Below are 10,765 nucleotides of genomic sequence, written 5' to 3'. Positions count from 1 at the left end.
ATTCTGAGATGCCTGCTGGATACATTAAAGGTATATTATGCTAGCCTATATGTTACAACATGTTGCTTCTCTTGTATTGTCAACATCAATTCCAAATTGTTTGGCTGTCAGCAGATACATGGTTATCAATACTACTAATATATATGAAGGGTGGATATTTTGATCGAGGTATTTCACATGGCCTTGATACATGTCCTGCCTGGTACTCATGGCTTGTATTGTCACGCTGCTTGCAGCAAAACTGTTGAGTCTTTATTATTTTGCAGATCTTCAAGCAGTGGAGATGAGGCTTCTCTGCCTTTTGGCTAAGATCAAGTGTAGTATCTGTTCTTATCAGTTTAATATCTGATACGTCCCCTATCTGGGGACCATATATTAAATAGATTTTTGGAACAGGGAGATGGAATAGGGGCTTGCTCCGTCCACTCCACGCATCGACCTGGTATTGCAGTACCTCCAGGAACGGTGCACCCCCTGTCATTGTAAAGATAAATCAGGCAAAGACAACAGAATTGCTTTGTTATATTCCATTAGGATCACGATGTATTTTATATTTTCACGTTTGACCATCTTCATCTCAATGTCAATGATGGCTAGAAAGTGATGGTGAAGTCAGTCACTGCTATATTGACCATGATAGCTGATGTGAATGGTGCGTTAATCATCTAATCAAATCAATGTTTATTCGTCACATGCACAGGATACAGGGTGTAAATGGTACAGTGATAATGCTTTAAAGATAATGCTTTAAAAAAATATTGGAATAGATTGGGAGTTGATCAACGTTGGGAATAACCACTTTAGACTGTTACAAAGTAACACATTTGTAGGTTCGTAAGTCACATGGTCATCTGCCCTCCAATCAGAAATGACAGAAAGCGTTTATAAATTAAATCCAGATTAACAGCTAAATCGGAATAATAATATATGAAATACGGGTGGGGGAATCAATTTAGAGATAATAATATATACATAACATTTGATCTTATATCAAATATCTCTGGTAGCGTTGATGCCACAAGGGAACTGAGCAATTGTCCACTTGGTGGCGCAAGTGTTCCACTGACCGTCGCATTTGAATGTTGAACCACTTGACTTCAATACATCATCAACGCAAATAATATGAACAATAAAAATAGCCTGTTTTTATTTTACATGTCTGTAGAGCCTTGTACTATAAGACCACGGTGAAGAGGCCTTCATAAAGTTGCCGTCCTAAATTACTAGAGGCCAAACTTCAAAGATGTCCATGGCACTGGACTGCAGTAAGAGCTAGGCCTACAGTGCGGCCTACGGAGCGGTCCTGGTGTATGGTCCTGGCTGCCTAAATGTTTCCTCCACATAATAACCTGTACAAACATGGCACTTTAGAGGGTTACTTTTACAATTAGCCTTACTGAGTCACTACAACAAACTTCCTATCATGGACATGAAATGCCACTAGGCCTAATGAAGATACCGTATATGTAAGTTACTTAGTTGGTGTCTTGTGAATCAACTGGTATGCGCATCAGGGTTTAATATTTCGTCGATATTATACAAATGTTCCATCCCGAGAATAAATCACTCTTCTCCCGGGTAACCCGGTATTTTCCGCCAAAACCGGAAGTGTCATTCAAAAGCATTATAACGCTTATAAATGTCTGGATTTGATTAGAGCTTTGATCAGCATGAAAATACAAACCTGATGCTACCTGAGCCTGATCAGACATATATTAAATACATTTTATAATACATTTTACAAATCCAAATCCCAGATGAAGAATAAGACACTATTTCAAAGCATAGTACATGTAATGTTAGCCAAGTACAATGTAATTACTAGTTGTTACAAAGGATTTAGCTAGTTAAAATGAAGTGTATTTTTAGGAGTACTTGTAATTAATGTGTACAGTACATTACCCATCCTGACAACCTGGCCCTCAATTTAAAGCTTGTGGAAGTGACATCCAAGTGGGAGAATAAATACACTAGCACACCACAGAGTATCTGTATAAGAAAATCATTCAGAGCACACTGTGCTGCCAATCACAGTGTAAGGTGCGACATTTTGCGGGTGTGGAGAGCTCGTTAGAGGATAGAGAAAGCTTGCATTGAAGAGCTGGGCATCGTGTTATGACCTGCATTATCTGAATTAGGCCCACAGAATTATACCTACGGAGGAGCGGCTTCTATGGAGAAACTTTGAATGTCTTTGAACTTCAGAGTTGGTTTAACGTTGGAACAGAGCAGATGTTAGCTAGCTAGCTAACTACCTTGTTTGGGCAGTGCAGTGCAGCACTAGAATTAAAAACAGGTCGTACCTTTTTGTCGTTAATAAATCCAATGTGAAACGTGGTGACTATAGTATCCTTAACTAGCATTGAAAAAGTTCATCCATTCTTCTCAAATTAAACATATCTCCCTAATTTCTGAATCATGCTTGTAACGTTGTCAGTAGGATACAGTAACCTATGCTTCAGAGGGGAGGAGCAGGTAGTTTCCACACGCACACCCACTGGCAAATATTTCCATTCCAGCTGGCAGGCAGAAACTGCAATACGTTTCTAGAGTGAGCTTTGTTGCGATTTTGTGGGACTGGAGAAAAATACCCGGAAAGTAAAATAAGGTTATTACCTGGATTACATGCTTTTAAAATAACTGCTGTTCCTGAAAAGTATAGAACACTTTAGTTTCCGGTTCTTTTTAACGTTATTTTTCGGTTCTGTTCCCTGAACCGGTTCCAACCCTAGAGAAATTATGTGGATGAAGGTCATGCTTAGCCTAATAAACTATAAAGGGAAATAAATTGCTACAGTTTACACTTTTTTAGTAATTTAATGAAATGTTGTAATCTGATCTCGGAATGCACGGACCGTTAGTAGTGGGGGAACAGGAAGTTCCGGGCAGGCGGGCACCATTCTTCACAATAAAGAAAGCGCCAGAACTGTGCAGTCAAGAAGATAACCTTTGTGTCCGTTTCTATATATTACTACAGGTATGTAATAGCACGTTTAAACTTTCTAATGTCGAAAGAACATGTCATATCATGCTAGGTAAAAAAAATCCGTTAAGGTATTATCAAATTTGTTAAAGGTTTGATGTGTTATTTTTGTGTCAAACCAAGTGAAGAACGTGATAAAAACTATTTTACAAGTCACATAGCTTGAGACTTTTGGTTTGTCTGAGTGGATGTACATAATTTTCTCATGGTAATTTCATAAATAATCCATTTATTTTAGATTTCTGAGTTGGTTTAGCTTTATTGGTTTTGTGTAAAATTCACAAGCTGGTAAAATGGCAGCGTCCTCTCGGTGCATCAGATAGAGACAATTTCACGGTCGCACTACTGTTTTGAAGATGAATGTAATGATTAGCAGTTTTCTACATGTGTACTAATATTCAGACACATTCAGTTGTTTCTATCTTTATCTATAATTGTTATTATGGTGTGAACAGGAAATACAATTGGTTTTTGATTGAAGTAATACTGTGAAGACAAGGTTTAAGGAAATTAGCACATAGTGCTGTCTAAAACAAACTGTAACCTTGTACTAAATGGTTTTTGAGTAATTTATGTGTTTATCTACTATAGGTTAGGTATTGGCTCAAAAGTATTGTGGAGCTCCTTCACCTTAATATAAACAGTACCGGCACCCAAAATGAGTATTGGCACCTATTTCAGTCCAAGTCAAACACTGAATTAGATAATTGAACCAGAAAAAAAGTGAAAATATTTTTAGAAAATAAAGAAAATGCCAGAACTGTCAAGACAATAACTTTTGTGTCCGTTTCTCTTTATTACTACGGGCCGATTCAGATAAGTCTGAGGCCGGTAACATCAACAGTGAGAACACAACCTAGCCTTCCTCTCTCCTTCCACGCTGAGTCCAAACCTACAGTCACTGGGTCCTGATTGTGACAGCGGAGCCCAGTTTACTGCAGGATCCAGAGATGGCATCAGTGAAGCTGGAAAACTGCAGTCAAACACTGGAGCTGAATGTCAACATTAAAGATGAAGAAGAGGAGGAGAAGATTGGGAAATCTGTTTGTCATGGTAAGAGCAGGTTCTATCTAATTAAGTTTGTGGGACATGATTTGGAAAGGCACACACCTGTCTATATACAGTGCATTCGGAAAGTATTCAGACCCCTTGACTTTTTGGACATTTTGTTATGTTACAGCCTTGATTACATTTTTTTCCCCTCATTAATCTACACACACTACCCCAAAATGACAAAGCAAAAACTGTTTTTTTATCAATTGTTGCAAAAAACAACAACAACTGAACTATCACATTTACATAAGTATTCAGACCCTTTATTCAGTACTTTGTTTAAGCACCTTTGGCAGTGATTACAGCCAAAGTCTTAATGGGTATGACGCTTTACAAGCTTGGCACACCTGTATTTGGGGAGTTTCTCCCATTCCTCTCTGCAGATCCTCTCAAGTTCTGTCCAGGTTGGATGGGGCGGGTCACTGCACAGTTATTTTCAGGTCTCCAGAGATGTTCGATTGGGTTTAAGTTCCGGCTCTGGCTGGGCCACTCAAGGACATTCAGAGACTTGTCCCGAAGCCACTCCTGCGTTGTCTTGGGTGTGTGCTTAGGGTCGTTGTCCTGTTGGAAGGTGAACCTTCGCCCCGGTCTTGAGGTCCTGAGTGCACTGGAGCAGGTTTTCATCAAGGATCTCTCTGTACTTTGCTCCAATCATCTTTCCCTCGATCCTGACTAGGCTCCCAGTCCCTGCCGCTGAACAACATCCCCGCAGCATGATGCTTCTACCACCACGCTTCACCGTAAGGATGGTGCCAGGTTTCCTCCAGACGTGATGCTTGGCATTCAGGCCAAGAAGTTCAATCTTGGTTTCATTAGACCAGATAATCTTGTTTCTCATCTGGCTTTCATGTGCCTTTTGCTGAGGGGCTTCCGTCTGGCCACTCTTCCATAAAGGCCTGATTGGTGGAGTGCTGCAGAGATGGTTGTCCTTCTGGACGGTTGGCCCATCTCCATAGAGGAACTCTGGAGCTCTGTCAGAGTGACCATCTGTCACACCCTGGCTCTGGGACTCTATTTGTTGAGCCAGGGTGTGTTCATTCTATGTGTTCTGTTTCTATGTTGGGTGTTCTAGGTTGTTTATTTCTATGTTGGCCTGAGTGACTCCCAATCAGAGGCAACGAGTGTCAGCTGTTGGCTGGTTGTCTCTGATTGGGAGCCATATTTAAACTGTCTGTTTTCCCTTTGTGTTTGTGGGTTTTTGTTCCGTGTTCGGTCATTGTTACCGTGGACTTCACAGTCGTTTATTGTTTTGTATTGTGTACACTTTAACTAATTAAAGTATGTTCGTTCAACACGCTGCGCATTGGTCTCTCCCTGACGATCGTGACACCATCATGTTCTTGGTCACCTCCCTGACCAAGGCCCTTCTCCCCCGATTGCTCCAGTTTGGCCGGGCGGCCAGCTCTTAGGAAGAGTCTTGTTGTTTCCAAACTTCTTCCATTTAAGAATGATTGAGGCCACTGTGTTCTTGGGGACCTTCAATGCTGTGCCTCGACACAAACCTTTCTTGGAGCACTACGGACAATTCCTTTGACCTCATGGCTTCGTTTTTAGCTCTGACATGCACTGTCAACTCTGGGACCTTATATAGACAGTTGTGTGACTTTCCAAATAATCTCCAATCAATTGAATTTACCACAGTTGGACTCCAATTAAGTTTTAGAATCATCTCAAGGATGATCAATGGAAAAGGATCCACCTGAGCTCAATTTCGAGTCTCATAGCAAAGGGTGTGAATACTTATGTAAACAAGGTATTTCTGCTGTTTTATTTTTAATACATTTGCAAAAATGTCTAAGAACCTGTTTTCACTTTGTAATTATGGGGTATTGTGTGTAGATTGATGAGGATTTTTTTTTATTTAATCCATTTTAGAATAAGGCTGTAACGTAACCAAATGTGGAAAAAGTCAAGTTGTCTGAGTACTTTCCTAATGCACTGTACATATCCAAAAGTGGACCTAGACGTTTGTCCTTAAATATCTATTGGGAGCCCAGCTGGACCTTCCGCTTTACCTCCCTTCATATCAAAAATAGCATCAGATATTTCTGTAGCTCAGCTGGTAGAGCACGGCGCTTGTTACGCCAAGGTAGTGGGTTCGATCCCCGGGACCACCCATACACAAAAATGTATGCACGCATGACTGTAAGTCGCTTTGGATGAAAGCGTCTGCTAAATGGCATATTATTATTATTATTATCCAATTAATTTTGTCAGATCTAATTTAGTGTCTTCTGAAATCGAGGGAAAATTAAGGCCTTATTAGTTCAGTTCTCAGGAGATTCAGAGTTGTAAAGTGTGTTGTAATAGGAAGCAAATGTTTGGTTTATTTCTACAGGATCCATTGATAATTGTCCTTGTAAATTATGAATTGCATTAAAGGCTGAATTTTACTTCTTACTGTGCCAGGCCAGCAATTTACCAGGTTTTTCACCTTGATCATAGGACTGTTTCAGCCTAGTTAAGCTGTTTGCAGCCTTAGAGGTGGGAAGTTCTTCATACTGAGCTTTAAGACCAAATTATTCCTTTGTTTACTTCTACTGAGTTATCCAAAAAGCTTCCCTCTCTGATTTTGTTGTCCATCTCTCTCATTTTCAGATTTATTTGATTTGAAACTGGTAAAACCTATAAATTGCCCCCAAATATATGCTTTGAAAGCCTCCCATCTGGTACTGGCTGAAGTTTGGTTAGTGTTTGTCAAATAAACATCTATATGCACTCCAACGTAATGTAAGAAGTCTGGGTCCTGTAACCATCTGGGATGCAAACGCCATCTAGAGGATCCTTTTACTAGTTTTGTATCCCTATAGAATAATGACACAGGGGAATGGTCATTCAAAACAATAGTATCATATCCACTTCCTGCTACATTGTGAAGCAATGAGCAAGAAACTAAAAAGTAGTCTACATGAGAATATGGTTGTCAATGAGGAGAACAGGTGGAGGTGGATCAGCCGGCGGACACAAAAGACTGGAGGACACAGGTTTCAGTTGGGAGACGTGGAAAGTAGGGTGTATCTTCATGGCTGAAGGCAACTTCAAACGAACCGCAGCGGGGTTAATGATGGACTCCACCACAAACGGACCCAGGTACCGAGGAGACAGCTTGCGTGATTTGGTACGAAGAGGTACGTTCTTTGATGACAGCCAAACCTCTTGACCAGGATGAAACACAGGTGCGGAGTCCTGCTCCTATCCGCTGTCGTCTTGTTCCTGTCGGTGGTCCGAAGCAATGCTTCCCGAGCGTCGCTCCACACTCTCTGGCAGCTGGCGGAGGTTCTCCTGAACCGGAAGGAACAGCCAATTCCTTCTCCTGAGCAGGGAAACAGAGGGGGTTGATAACCCATGGTAACCTCGAAGGGTGAAAGACCGGTGGCAGAGGTGGTGAGGGAGTTGTGGGCGTACTCTATCCAAGGCAGATGTTTGGCCCAGGATGATGGATGTTTAGCAGCCACACAACGAAGGGTTGCTTCGAGGTTTTGATTGGCTCTTTCTGTTTGACCGTTGGTCTGGGGATGAAACCCTGAGGACAGACTAACGGAAGCACCTCAAAGCAGAACAGAAAACCTTCCAAACACGGGAAGTAAACTGTGGGCCTCTATCAGATACGATGTCCACAGGTATTCCATGGGGACGGGAATACATGTTGGACTAGGAGGTCCGCTGTCTCACTGGCAGACGGTAATTTTGGTAATGCTATATAGTGGACAGATTTAGAGAATCTGTCCACAATGGTAAGTATAGTATCATTACCTTCAGACTTGGGTAGGCGGTGACAAAATCCATGGCAATGTGGGACCAGGGACGGCTGGGAACTGGGAGGGGTAGCAGCAGCCCCCGAAGGGGACTGATGGGAGGCTTTGCCCCGAGCACAGGTTGAACAGGCTGCCACAAAAGCCCGAACGTCAGTTTCCATTGAAGGCCACCAAAAATGTCTCCTAAGCAGCGTCAACGTGCGTCTCATCCCAGGGTGACCAGCAAAACGGGAGGTGTGAATCCACTGCAACACCTGAGACCGGACCGTCTCGGGAACAAAGAGTAGATTGGGAGGTCCATCACCCGGTCCCAGGTCCGTGGCAAGTGCAGTCTTCACAAGAGACTCGATCTCCCACTGTACTGCCGCCACAACGCATGAGGAAGGCAGGACTGCCTCAGGCTCGCTGGTCTCCGAAGGGTCAGCAAACTGGCGGGACAAAGCATCTGGTTTAACATTTCTTGACCCCGGTCTGTATTTAAGAATAAAGTTAAACCTACTAAAAAACAGGGCCCATCTGGCTTGGCGTGAGTTGAGTCTCTTAGTGGCTTGGATGTAAGCCAAGTTTTTGTGGTCTGTCCAGACCACAAACGGCAGTTCAGCTCCATCCAGCCAGTGCCGCCATTCTTCCAGTGCTAGCTTGACCGCCAGCAGTTCCCGGTTTCCAACGTCGTAATTCCGTTCTGTGGGTGACAATTTCTTGGAGAAAAAAGCACAGGGGTGAAGCTTTTGGTCAGTGGGGGAAGCGCTGGGAGAGGACTGCTCCCACACCTGAGTCCGACTGCGTCCACCTCCACAACAAACTGCAGAGAGGTATTGGGGTGTATCAACACGGGGAGGTGGGAAAACAGTTCCTTCAAAACCCCTACCGCCTGCTCCGCCTCAGGGGACCACAGAAAAGGGACTTTTGGGGATGTGAGTCTAGTAAAAGTGCCACCACTTTACTAAAACCCTTAATGAATCTACGGTAGAAGTTAGCAAAGCCCAAAAATCGTTGAAGTTGCTTACGGGTGGTGGGTGTGGGCCATTCCTCACTGCCCGGATCTTCTCGGGGTCCGCCTTCACCTGCCCGCTCTCAATTATGAAACCAAGGAACGATGTAGACTGTTTGTGGAACTCACACTTTTCTGCTTTGACGTACAGCTTGTTCTCCAAGAGCCGTTGAAGGACTTGACGGACGTGTGACTCATGCTCCTCGGGTGACTTGGAAAAAACAAGAATATCATCCAGGTATACAAAGACAAAACGGTTCAAAAAATCCCTAAGAACATCGTTCACCATGGCTTGAAAACGGCAGGGGCGTTTGAGAGCCCAAAGGGCATGACCAAATACTCAAAATGTCCCAGTGGAGTGTTGAAAGCGGTTTTCCACTCATCTCCCTTCGGATTCGGACAAGGTGATAAGCGTTCCTGAGGTCGAGCTTGGAAAAAACTGTGGCGCCATGCAGAGGTTCAAAAGCTGAGTTGATGAGTGGAAGGGGATACTTGTTTTTCACAGTTATGTTGTTTAAACCCCTGAAATCGATACAGGGCGTAACGACTTGTCTTTCTTTTCCACGAAAAAGAACCCTGCACCCAAAGGAGACGACGAGGACGGATTATGCCCGAGGCCAGAGAATCCCCAATATACTGCTCCATTGCCTCTCTTTTCCGGTCGGGACAGATTGTATAAGCGACTAGAGGGGCAAGGGAGCACCAGGAAGCTAGTTCAATAGGGCAATCATAAGGCCTATGTGGTGGTAGAGACAGAGCCTTGTCCTTACTGAAAACCTCCGCTAAGTCATGGTATTCTTTGGGGACCGATGACAGATCGAGAGGAGCTGAGGGATGAGTTGGGTTACACTTAGTGGGGGAACTGCTGACCTAAGGCACTCTGAATGGCAGTTAGTGCTCCAACTGAGAATGGTGTGACGTGTCCAATCAATTTGTGGGTTGTGGGAAGAGCCAACCAGGGGAAGCCAAGGATTAGGGAGGTAGCTGAGCCAGACATAACTCTTAACTGAATGCTTTCACAATGATTGCCAGAAATCACTAGGGAAACGGGGGTGGTTTGATGAGTTATCTCCGGCGAGGCGCCCATCCAGGGCTGTGACCCGAATGGGGGTAGGTAGTGGCTCCATGGGGATACGAGCTTGTGTAACGAACTGGTGGCTAATAAAGTTGTCTTCTACACCTGAGTCTATGAGAGCTGAGAGTGGCAGGGAATGACTCTGGAAACGTAAGGTTACAGGTACTTGTAATCGGGGAATGATGGGTTCAGGATCTAACTCTGGGCTCGCAAGTAGACCCACCGTTACGAGCGAGCCTTGTCTTTTGGTCGCTTAGGGCATGTAGTCAGAATGTGTGTGGCGTCTCCACAGTACAGGCACTCACCCGCCTGAGAGCGCCCGTTGCCGCTCTGCTGGAGGTAGTCGAGCTCGACCCACTTGCATAGGTTCCTCCTCTGTGCTCGGGATGGGATCAGGAACAAGAAGCTGCCGGCTCCGGGGAGGCGAGACTCGAGTGGTTGAAGGCTGGGGAACTCGTCCTCCTAGATGTGGCCGACCGCCTCTCTCCCGACGCCTCTCCCGCAACCGGTTGTCTAGCTTAATGGACAGGGAAACGAGAGAATGTAAATCATTACGCTCATCACGAGCAGCCAGTTCATCCTTAATCGCGTCATTCAAACCGTTTAGAAATGCTCCTTGAAGTGCCACATTGTTCCACTTGGAGTCCGCTGCCAACGTCCAGAACTCAATAGAGTACTCAGCCACACTGTTAGAACCCTGCCTCAAATTAAAAAGTATCTTGGAGGAATTACCCACATGGTCGGGATGGTCAAAAACAGTCTTCAATTTAGCAGAAAAATCAGTAAAAGTCAATCCAGTCAAAGTTTGATTTGAGCATACAGCCTCAGCCCAAACCAGAGCTCTCCCTCTTAACAGCCCCAGAACATAATGTACCTTAGAGGAATCAGTAGAAAATGACAGTGGCCTC

The 10,765-nt window shown here is 44.0% G+C and overlaps 1 non-coding gene across 1 annotated transcript; it reads left to right on the top strand.

Annotated features, from left to right (window-relative positions):
- Window positions 1-285: 285 nt before the first annotated feature.
- LOC121562240 lies at window positions 286-476 on the top strand. Its single transcript, XR_005999446.2, has one exon. It is a non-coding gene; the product is annotated as a U2 spliceosomal RNA (small nuclear RNA).
- Window positions 477-10,765: the final 10,289 nt, after the last annotated feature.

This window comes from Coregonus clupeaformis, unplaced genomic scaffold (genome assembly GCF_020615455.1).
Source record: "Coregonus clupeaformis isolate EN_2021a unplaced genomic scaffold, ASM2061545v1 scaf1663, whole genome shotgun sequence".
Classification (NCBI taxonomy): domain Eukaryota; kingdom Metazoa; phylum Chordata; class Actinopteri; order Salmoniformes; family Salmonidae; genus Coregonus; species Coregonus clupeaformis.
Note: the sequence above shows the minus strand (reverse complement) of the source record. Positions and strands in the feature narration are given on the sequence as shown.